This window comes from Mustela lutreola, chromosome 1, assembly GCF_030435805.1.
Source record: "Mustela lutreola isolate mMusLut2 chromosome 1, mMusLut2.pri, whole genome shotgun sequence".
Lineage (NCBI taxonomy): Eukaryota > Metazoa > Chordata > Mammalia > Carnivora > Mustelidae > Mustela > Mustela lutreola.
In genome coordinates this window covers 35,875,270-35,886,382 of record NC_081290.1, presented here as the reverse complement: position 1 = coordinate 35,886,382, position 11,113 = coordinate 35,875,270, and the positions used below count along the sequence as shown (strand labels likewise).

The window sequence follows — 11,113 nt, the reverse complement described above, 5'->3', positions numbered from 1 at the left end:
CAAAAGCTTCACTGGTAAGTGCTTGGAACGTTGGCAGGAGTCAGTGCGGGGAACAGTCTGAGAAAGAGCAAGGTGGGTGCTGAGGTCCCCAGGTCATGGGGAATGTTTTAGTCCATTTGCTTTTATAGGGGTGGTAGAGCAAATAAGCTGAAAATAAAGATGAGTAAGTGAAAGAGAAGAGATTTTGAGACAAACTAACCATATAGTTGACATGAAAAAAAAAGGGGGGGTTTATAGGAATTCTTGTCTTAAATTAGGATTCTTTTTTTATTTACTGTAACTGTAATCTGAACTGAATGCAATGTTTTTCTAATCTTTCTCACTATAAAGCCCAAAGAGAAAGGCTGAATTAAAATTCCAAAACTGAACAACAAATAAGAGGGGGGACAAAATAACTATGAGAAGAATGTCATTTGCTGTTACTGTGCACAAACGTTAACACTGAAAAAAATCAAATAAGGGTGGGGCGCCTGGGTGGTTCAGTGGGTTGAGCCTCTGCCTTCAGCTGGGGTCATGATCTTGGGGTCCTGGGATCAAGCCCCGTCAGGCTCTCTGCTCCGCGGGGAGCCTGCTTCCTCTCTCTCTGCCTACTTGTGATCTCTCTGTGAAATAAATAAATAAAATCTGTTTTTAAAAAAAGCAATCAAGGGGCGCCTGGGTGGCTCAGTTGGTTAAGGCCTCTGCTTAGGGCTCAGGTCATGATCCCAGGGTCCTGGGATCGAGCCCCACATCGGGTTCTCTGCTCAGCAGGGAGCCTGCTTCCTCCTCTCTATCTCTCTGCCTACTTGTGATCTCTGTCTGTTAAATAAATAAATCTTAAAAAAAAAAAAAAGAAAAAAAAAGCAATCAAATAAGGGCAGAAAAACGGAACCAAATCCCAAAAATTCAGGGCAAGGGTTTACACAACTGTCTTCTGTATTTAAAAACCAAGGCACTGAAGTAATTTTTGTTTGTGCGTGGAGGTGTGGTGGCAAAGGGGGTGGGGTTGGGTGGGGTGGAAGTTACAACCACAGGGCTCTCTAAAAAATATATCCTGTGCTTCGTGACCCGAGCCCCTGGTGGTAGATTCTGTGATGTGTCTTTTCCTGATTGTAACAGTTCTAAGTAGGCGCATCCGCTTCCCTTTGAGGGGGCAGTCCCTGTCAATGCTTCATTGTTTTATATGTTGCCTTTTGTTAACCACTTCCTCAAGCCGGAGGTTACAAAATAGATCCCTAAAGAGATCTCCCACCCAGCCCAGGCAAGTACCATAATTGACCTAAGTTATTCTGTTAATGATTTGATCCACTTGCTTGCGCTGGACTTTTATTGTGGAGACATACTGAAGATCTAAGCAAATTCTCCCTCATTTTGTGGGGGAGAATGACCACATTCCATCCTCAAGGACAGCATACCGCTAGCTCCAAGTAGCAAACACGGAATCTGCCAATAATGAACACAGGCATTACTCTGAGAACCTAAAGCAGGTAGACATTTCTTCTGCACATCACTGAGACAAACTAAGGAAACTCCTTCCCTCCTTTTTCCACCAGGAGCTCCACAGTGGGGAGGGTGGGGACAGGACAGAGACCCTAGCTGTTTCGCCCAAGACTTACTATATGTAAAGCCCTTTAAATATGTGTTTGGTATATAGGCTCTGAGTAAATTCTCGTTATTGTCAGCACCTAGCACACAGTTGTTGCTTAATATATGTTGGCGATTGGAATGACAAGAGAACCTACTTCTCTTGCGTCCCTATTATCCCACCACTGGAAAACAAGGATTATGGTCCCAGAGTTGAGGATCATAATTGCTCTGGCACAAATCCACTACCTGGTACACAATAATTAGCATCCTGTTGAAGGGGAAGAGTTGTAGGAGTTGGAGAAGAAAGGGAACTCTTGGTGAGTTCCCTCAAAGCCTCAAAGCTCTAGGCCGCGGTTCTCTAAGGATTCAAAATCCACAGGCCCGCTGTCTTCCTGCCCTGAAGAGGGGCCTCCTCCTAAACTTCCAGCCCCAGGAATTCCCCTCATCCGCGCTGCAAGGGGCGGGAACAACCGGAATTTTTGGCCCGCCCGCCGCGCCCCGCCCCCTGCCCCGGAGCCCCGCCCAGCTTGTCGCCTACCACCCCCTCTCCCACGGAGCTCCCCTCCCCCAGCCGCAGCCCGCGTCTCGCCCGTCCTTCCCAGCCCCTGTCCTCCCCTCCCCTCCCCTCCCCCCTCCCTCTCTCTCCGCCTCCCCCCACCTACTCCCTCCCCCGCCAGGCCGTCCGCGCGCGCCGCGCTTTGGGGGTGGAGAGAAAGCGCCCAGCTAGCGGCCGCGGCAGTCTCCCGGGGCACGCGGCCCGAGCGGAGGGGGCGGGGCCTGACGGGAGGGGGCGGGGCGGGCAGCCGCTCGCGCCGCTCCGAGACTGACGGGCGAGCCGGCCCGACGCCCGCCAGCTCGACCGCCCCCTCCAGGGCTGCCCGACGGGTTCGTGCCCCCTCGGCCTGGTGCAGCCTGACGGAGGGGGAGTGGCCGGCTCCGGGCCGGCCGGCGTGCGGGGTGAGGCTGCCGGGGAGGGGTTGGGGGCGCCCGTGGGGCCGAGCATCCCTGCCCCCGGCCCGCTGGCCCCCGCCCCCCGCCTGCCCCTCGCCTCACGCCTGGCCCCCCTGCCCCGCCGTGACCCCCGGCCGCCTCCGGAGCCCGACGCGGTAAGTGCGCCTTCCTGCTCTGCGTCGGGGAGGGGGCTGCGGCGAGTCGGCCGTGCGACGAGGCCCACTCCCCGCCCCCACGCGACCGTCCCGCGGGACCTCGACGGCCGGGGTCCCGCGGGGCCCTCCGGGGCGCCTCCGAGCGGAGGAGTGGGCCGGGCGGGAACCTGCCCCAGCCGCGCCCGGGGCTCGAACCCTTGGTGGGCTCCCCGCCGCGCACCGGGGGTCCCGAGCGGCGTGTGGGCCGCGCTCGGACTTGGGCAAAGTTCTGGACGCGGTAGTGCGGCCGGTCGGCTGAGGCGTGCACTGCGTTGCTTCCTCCCCGCACTCTTCCACTAATAAAACCAACTGGAAACATTTCGGATTTTTTTTTTCATTGTTATCCTCAGGCTATCACAACTTCAGTTTTTATTTTAAGTAATTGCCTCATCCAAAAGAGTGGAGAATCAGAAAGGGACTTTATTTACATAAAAACTGGCGTGCCTGCTTGAAACTCCGTTGGGCATTTCAGTGCGTATTCAGGGATCCAGAACTGATGAAAAAAGTTTGTGGTGGCAGAGTAAAGCATAACTGCCATCTTTACTATCGTCCCATTTGATTTTTACAAATATTTTGGAATAGTTGATACATTAACAAAATGCAAAAGTTACAAAAGGAAAAATATATACAGTTTACCCCTGCTCCTCCAGCCGACCAATAATACCAGTTTCTTCATCTTCTTCTCCCCCCCCCCCCGCCAATATTACCAGTTTCCAATTCATCCTTTCAGAAATTGTGTATATGCAAATACCCTTGCTTCATCCTTCAAAAAGTGGAACTGTTGTATATTAAGTGCCTGGCAGTTAGTGGTACACAATAAATGGTAATTCTCCTTCCGTTCAGAACACAGATTTAACAAGTTGTTTTGGTTATTAGACCATTAAAAGAACAATAATGTCTAATTTTCTGGTTTTAAGCATCTGCGGATTTGATTATATTGTGAATGTGTATGATCTATTGGTATCATAATTATACTTTTACACAAAGGTGAATATACTGATATTTTTGGGTAATGGGGCAGGTAGGGAAAAATGAATATGAAACTAGAAAGAAGATAGGACTAATGCATACAGCATAGAGTTCCAAAAATGATTTGAAGCCACTTAGTGTCCATATGGTACGAAGGGTCAAACAAAACTGAATGATAAAATTGAGGCAGAGCAGGAAAAAAAGGAAACAAAGTCAAGGGATAAGATAAACCCAAGTGCATCCTGTAAGATCCTGTACTAAAAGTGAGTCACAGTTTTGGCTCTGGGCTTCACAGCAGCAGGAAAAAGGGGGGAAGGGGAAAAAGTAAGTTTCAGTGTGTTTTTGCTTAAAATATAAAAACAAACCAGTTCTGCCTAAGGAGGGCATTTTCTGGTGATGAGGCCTGAGAAGAGTATTCTCTAATGGGCCTTAAAAAAAAGGGAGATTAGATTGTATGATGCGGTTGGCAACATCTTTAAAAAAAATCCCTACATGGGCACCTGGGTGGTTCAGTAGGCTAAGCATCTGCCTTTGCCTCAGGTCGTGATCCCAGCATCCCCCAATCTAGCCCGCACTTCAGGCTCTCTGCTGTGCAGGGACCCTGCTTCTTCCTCTCCCACTCCCCTGCTTGTGCTTGCTCTCTCACTCTCTTGCTGTCCGTGTCAAATAAATAAAATCTTAAAAAAAAAAAATCCCTACAGAAAATAATGAATTTTAGACAGTGTTCATCAATGTAGGGCAGGAATAAAACTCTAGAGATAAGTTCCCTGAAGGCTTAACTTGATCCAGTGATAACATTTCAGAATTAACTAGAACAGTATTTCCCAAACTGTTCTAAGAAGTGACAATCAATAGTTTATTTCTTGAAATAAGAGTCTGAACTCCTATAACTTTGAAATAGCGGGGTTAGACAAATTTCAGTAGTTTTTTACTCAATTTCTTGACTAATGTGAAAGATGACTCTTTTAAAGGAGGCTATATTCGGTGACCTTTTCCAAATTTATTTGACTGTTGAGAACCACTGAACCTATGGAAATGGTGGACAGGCAATCCTTCACAAGTATTTCTTAAACTGAGGTTTGATAAAAATTGGGAGAGCAAAGAGTTTTAGGTTACCTGATGTGGTAAGAACCACATAATCTAAAAGTCAGAATTATAAGTAGACTGTATGTCAAAAGAAAAGGCTACGTTCCCCCTGAATTCTTTCCTAGTTCTTCATTGTTCTGCAATATGCCTCTAGGATTTCTTCCTGTTCTGTGCTTCAGGGCACTCAGGATTCTGAATTAGACTATGTTCAGCCAAGTAGAATTGCTTAAGGAATGATCTTAATTATTCTTGGATGTAAATATGTGATTAGCATGTTTTTTTTAAATCACAACACTATTGATATTATTAATTTAGTATCAAATCCTGGAATTCTGTAGCTGTGAGAGACCTTAGAAAGCGTGGTACATAGAAATGGAAAGAGCAAGGGATTTAAAACCCAAAAATCTGGGATTGTGCCGCTAATGTGTAAGGTTCCCAGCAAGTTTATGAACCTCCCTGAATCTTCTTCCTTGTTTGTAAAATTAGAATGATGACAGCACACAGCTCATTCAACAGACATTGAGAGTCTTAGAGGTATTGTAGTAGCAAAACAGCTTTAAGGGAACCAATAAAATAATGATCAAGGATCCTTTAATGTCTAAATTTTTTTTCACTCCTGAGTTCTGATTGCAAGGGTTTGAAAGGCAAGGAATAGCACCTCCTCCAAATATATTTGGTCCCTGAGTTTCAGATAGCAGGTAGTGGGAATTGAGAGAAGGAGGGATTGGTCCAAAAATGGATCTGACTCTGTTCAGTTGCTGTGTTTGGATTTTGAGAGTCTGGAAGATGAGGTGCACTGCTATAAGAAAGCATTTCTATAAATGTTGCAGTGCTATACAGAATGTTACTATTCTGAAGGCAAATTAAAGGCCAGAGCTAGTCCTTGTTTTTACTCCATGTATGAGAGAAGTGTTTGCTGAATATGCCGGGTAGGGTGAATTAGTCTATCGTAACAAAAGACCTTCACATCTCAGTGGTTTAGAAAAAGGTTTGTTTCTTAGTTACAGGACATGTGCAGTTAGGGTCAACATGAGAACTCGGTTCCAGGTGGTCAGTTGGAGCCCCAGTTTAGCAGAGGCTCGGTCTCAACATAGGTTTCTACAATTGTTAGGACGGAGGGGTGGCAGGAGGTGATGAATTGCACCTTGGCTTCTACGTGGAAGGGACATGTGTAACACTGCCATTTTTTAAAATTTTTTTATTTTTTTAAAGATTCTATTTATTTATTTGACAGAGAGAGATCACAAGTAGGCAGAGAGGCAGGCAGAGAGAGAGAGAAGGGGAAGCAGGCTCCCCACTGAGCAGAGAACCCGATGTGGGACTCAATCCCAGGACCCTAAGATCATGACCTGAGCTGAAGGCTGCAGCTTAACCCACTGAGCCACCCAGGCGCCCTCCACAGCCATTTTAATGGCCAAAGAAATCATGGCTACATCTAACTTCAAGGAGGTTGAGAAATGCAGTTCTATCCTGTACCCAGAAGGAGAACTGTAAGAGTCTGCTGGTAGTCTTAATGACTACACTTATAGCAGGCTTTACAGTCTCATGAGTTAACAAAATCTGAATAAATGAAATCCAAATTATGCTTTTAGTATTTAGAGCACAGAATACAGCATTTTTTTGTGTGTATGTATGTGTGCTTAATCATAGAATTATGCTAATGAGAATTGCAAAAAATATTTTTTATTAATTAGAGATGAAATGTTTTCAAAGACTCCATAATTAGGCAAACTATTTTGACCAAATAGATTTCATTCCTTTCTAATTATAGGTTCCTTCAATAAACATTTATTTTTTCATTCTATAAACATTTAAATGTGTTAAATGTAGTGTGTATAAGGCACTATGTTAGATCCTGTGAGAGTAGAAAGATGAATGGGAAGTTAACAGCCCCAAATAAAATAGCTATAATTGAGTTCTCTCTCTCTTTCTCTTTAAAACAACATTAACAGAATCTTTCAATATGATAAAACCCGATTATCTATACACTTTGCCCCAATCACTGTTTCTGGGTTAGAGACTTTTTGGTGACAAATTAAACTAGCTTAACCAAAAAGAGTGTTTTGTTAAAGATAAAGCTTTATGTCACAGAGTCCAAGAGCAGGGAATACAGCTCCGTCTCAGCGCCAACTGACATCAATAACAGAAAGTTGGGAGCTGGAGGGGCACCTCGGTGGCTCGGTTGGTTAAGGGGCTGCCTTCAGCTCAGGTCATGATCCCAGGGTCCTTGGGTCAAGCCAGATTGGGCCCTGCTCAACGGGGAGTCTGCTTCTCCCTCTGCCCCTTCCCCTCTGTCTCGCCTTCTCCCCTCCTCCTGTGCTGTCTCTCACTTTCTCTCTCTCTCAAATAAATAAATAAAATCTTCCATAAAAAAAAAAAAAAAAAAGAGCTGGAGCTGCTTTCCTTCTCTATATCTCTAAGATATCTTGCTAGTGTCTCTCTGCAAGTGTACTTCATTCCTCTTTTTCTCTGTTGACTGATTTTTTTTTAAGTTTTGCTTTCAAATGGGTGTTTTAACCTAAGAATTCACACACTTCAAGAAAACCTACTAGAGGGACACCTGGGTGGCTCAGTGGGTTAAGCCTCTGCCTTCAGCTCAGGTCATGATCTCAGGGTCCTGGGATCGAGTCCCGAATGGGGTTCTCTGCTCAGCAGGGAGCCTGCCCCCCCCCCCCCCCGCCAACCGCTTGCCTCTCCGCCTACTTGTGATCTCTGTCAAATAAATAAATAAAATCTTAAAAAAAAAACCCTACTAGAGCCTTTAGCAAGTCCAGAAGAACTGATGTTTTTATCTAAGTGCCACAACTTGATTAGATCTTAAGTTAACCACAAGCAGAGTTCGGAAATAATGGAGTTGACCCTAACGTATAAAAAGTTAGGGTATTCGGCAACTTTGTAATAAAGGAGGCCGTTCTAGTAGTTTGGGATTAAAGAAAGCTGTGATGCCAATGAAAGTTCTACCACACAATTAACATCAACTTGCAAATTCTACCGGGCAGGCTCATGAGGATAATGGGGTAAGAAGGTAGAGTTGGAGCACTTGTACCAACACTGTCCCTTACCTGAACCGCTGGTAAACCCCATCTCCTTGGTAATCCTTTCCTCCATCCCTTCTCCCTCTCCCAAGGATTACCGAATCATCGAACTCTTCCAAGTCACCTGCTTTTGATGCCCATCCGGGTTTCTCCCCATGGCTCATAATGCGGGGGGAAAAAGAGAGCATTCGATATACTGCCTTGCTCTGCTCTTTTCTACAATTGGTCTTGATAACTCTATCTGGACATTTTACACTTCAGCATGCTATTGCCAAATCTCTCCACCAACTTCAACCTATTTTTTATTCTCCGTAAATTTCCATTCTTTTTCTGTGAGTGTGGACAATTAGCTTCTTTTAGCAAAGTTCCCTTGTATTTCCTTTCTCTCTGGTTGTGAATACCCATAGCTTCATCTCAGCAGATGGCTGAAGGAATGGACTAAAGGCAGGTAGTCTATGTTCCCCGAAACACAGGCTCCCCAGAAAAGGAATAATAACAGAGAGAGTGAGTAAAGACTGTGTATTTGATTTGTCAGGGATATACATTAATCTAAAAGAGCAGACAGAGAGGGAGGAGTTTGGGTACAGATTGTAGAACATCTGGAATGCCGTTTTTTTTTTTTTTTAAAGATTTTATTTATTTATTTGCCAGAGACAGAGGGAGAGAGAGTGAGCGAGCACAGGCAGACAAAGAGGCAGGCAGAGGCAGAGAGAGAAGCAGGCTCCCTGCCGAGCAAGGAGCCCGATGTGGGACTCGATCCCAGGACCCCGGGATCATGACCTGAGCCTAAGGCAGCTGCCCAACCAACTGAGCCACCCAGGCGTCCCTGGAATGCCGTTTTAAGGTGTTCTTTTACTCTTATTGCTACATAAATGGACGGGTCTTTCTAGGTTCAGCTCAACAGAAAACTACCATAGGCTTGTTTACTTAGAAGGGTAGCAGGCAGGAACTACAGCTTGCCAGGAAGGCAGCATCAGATGTTCCTCCTCAGTGGTTGGGATCCTCACAGCAGTCGGGGGAAGCAGTTCCTAAAGCCATCTGGGAGTCCTTGCTCTGAGGGAAAGCTCTGCTGAAGGAGAGAAAGCTTACACAAGGCAGATGAAGGAGCTCTCTTGGTTTAAAGAATCTCGTGTGTCCCAGGAGATCATATACCATACAGGTCCCATTGACTTAGCTTTCAGGGGCCCCATAAGGGATATGACAATCACGAGAGCTGTCACACTCAGGGAAGACAAAGCTGTGGCTTCCTATGAGGTATTTATAGTTTATTTAGAGTTCCTCTGAGGTGCAAATTTACTAATCATTTTTACTATAAGCAGTGTTGCCTGGTAACATAGTTGGCCTACCTACTTGTATCAGATCACCAGGGAGCAGGGATAAGAGAATTAACTGAAGGTTAAATGCAGAAGGGAATGAGATTTAATTCCACTCACACTCATATTATCCATAGTATCTTCCATAGCTCTTTTCATTTGGGAAGTATTCAGTAATATTCATTTGCTTCCTTTGATGTGGTGTGTTTTAACTCTTTTTATGTGAGAAAAAAAAATGTGACATAGGAACAGAAGTTGAGAGGAAAGCAAGGATGGAAAGGTAGCAAGAACCCTAGATTGTTAGAAACACTGTTTTCCATCCCACAGATCTCAGCTTTTATTAAGTTTGTCAGTGATTGAAAACAAAAGCTTTAAGTAAAAGTAATATGGTCATGAGTTGGACTTCGGGACTTTCCTTTGGCTATAGTGTGCAGAGTGGAAGAGAGATTTAGACTGAGGCTGGTTGGTTCACTTTTTTTTTCTTTAAAGATTTTATTTATTTATTTATTTATTTGTCAGAGAGAAAGAGCTCAAGCAGGCAGAGTGGCAGGCAGAGCGGCAGGCAGAGGCAGAGAGAGAAGCAGGCTCCCCGCCCATCAAGGGGCCCGATGTGGGACTCGATCCCAGGACCCTGGGATCACGACTGGAGCTGAAGGCAGTGGCTAAACCAACGGAGCCACCCAGGTGTCCTTAGTTGGTTCACTTTTACTTAATATTTGCCTTTCTTTGGGGAGATATTTTTATGATAAGCAGAAAGAAGGAACACCCAATGCTCCTGCTCCACAGGAGTTTAGAATTGCTCGACAGATTCAGCATGGTGCTTTGGAGGGGCCTGACCCATTCGTCTAAATTTGTTACATTCCCCCCCCCCAACCCCCAGGGATGGGGGATTTGGGAGGCCTGCTCTGACCTGCCTCATAACAACACTGAATTAACACTGAGAAATAAATTTAGCCTCCACTGGTCCACTGATGGCCATTTGACTCACTGACATAATTCATTTTGCTTTTTGCTGGAGTCGAATTATAGAATGAGTTGGTGGCTTTTTTTTTTTATGTCTAGCTGTAGGGCAAGCCAGGGAATTTCTTTATCATGGTTATCTGGTGTAACATTTGTATTGATTAACTGTTTCTAATTACAGGCAGCTGAGAAACAGTGCTTCACATTTTTCTCTATTGCTTACAATTGCCCTTTACTACCCTTACCCAATTTTTGCTGTTCCAGTTAATACACAACGTATAAAATCTAATTGGTTCTGCAGCAGACTCAACTTGATCTGTGATTGGCTCATTATGTGTACAGAGAACCCAGCTCATTTTCCTTGATTATATTTGTGTCTAGAGAGTACTGACTCATTCCTATATTTCCCTCCATCACCATAAAGCTACACAGAGATAGAAGTACTGGGCTTGGTTCAGGTCAGTAAAAGACAAACTGATGGTTATCCAGATTATTACTTTTTATGGCACATAAGACATTTGGGTGTCACAGCACATGGCAGCCATAAAGGATCAGTAGGACTGTGAGGTTTGCCATTATCTCGATGGCATGGCAGTCTTCATCCTTGTGCCACAGCAAATACATACCAAAATTCACAAAATCTAAGAGTGGATGGCAAGAAAATCTTTTTTTTTTTTTTAACCTATCATCAAGTGAAAGGGCTTTTTGAAAAAGTAAATCTTTTGTTATAATTATGCTGTAGTCTTCATAGTATCAACTGTGATAACTGTTATAGATGAGTTCAGGGATAAGAAGGCCATATAATATTAGTTTAACTTACTTTTTTTTTTTTTTTTAAGATTTTATTTATTTATTTGACAGACAGATCATAAGCAGGCAGAGAGGAGGAAGCAGGCTCCCTGCTGAGCAGAGAGCCCGATGCAGGGCTTGATCCCAGGACCCTGGGATCATGACCTGAGCCGAAGGCAGAGGCTAAATTTAACCCACTGAGCCACTCAGGAGCCCCTAACTTACTTTTTTTTAAATGTTGCTTGCTTTA

General features: G+C 44.8%; 1 protein-coding gene across 5 annotated transcripts in view; it reads left to right on the top strand.

The window, feature by feature from the left end:
- Positions 1-2,331: 2,331 nt before the first annotated feature.
- KLHL5 (kelch like family member 5) overlaps positions 2,332-11,113 on the top strand; it is an 89,371-nt gene continuing 80,589 nt past the window's right edge. Inside the window, exon 1 of one of the 5 annotated variants that reach the window (XM_059163380.1) lies at positions 2,332-2,672. The gene's annotated coding sequence lies outside the window, so the exon portion shown is untranslated. The remainder of the gene's footprint in view (positions 2,673-11,113) is intronic. The other 4 variants (XM_059163392.1, XM_059163386.1, XM_059163402.1 and 1 more) reach the window with 4 other exon arrangements.